The sequence below is a fragment of the Penaeus monodon genome, chromosome 33, assembly GCF_015228065.2.
Source record: "Penaeus monodon isolate SGIC_2016 chromosome 33, NSTDA_Pmon_1, whole genome shotgun sequence".
NCBI lineage: Eukaryota > Metazoa > Arthropoda > Malacostraca > Decapoda > Penaeidae > Penaeus > Penaeus monodon.
In genome coordinates, this window is record NC_051418.1 from 178,743 (window position 1) to 179,160 (window position 418).

The window sequence follows — 418 nt, forward strand, 5'->3', positions numbered from 1 at the left end:
CCTTTACTCCCCTTTCCTAAGTAAACATCTGATTAGATGATTAACATTTTTTTCATGTTGCTATTCATATATTTACACCGAGTATGTTCGCAGTTTATTAACAGTCCTGATCTTCTGTGTGACAATGATAAAAAAGTGTGATGAATAAATTTAAGGATATTCGCACAATGTTAAAAATATGTTAAAATAGAGCTTGCTACGTTCCAAGTCATGATAATATACGTTCATTATTTCCCCGCTCTGCAGTAAATATGAGTCAGCGATACGAACACTGTACATCAATCAGTCGAAATTTTCATTATTTTTCCCTCGCGTTATGAGTCGCGATACGAACAGTATATCAATCGTAGTTTCTCCGCCGGGGAAAAAAGTGGTAAAGTAAGGTATAAAGAAAAAAATGTTTAAAAAGGCTGAAGTT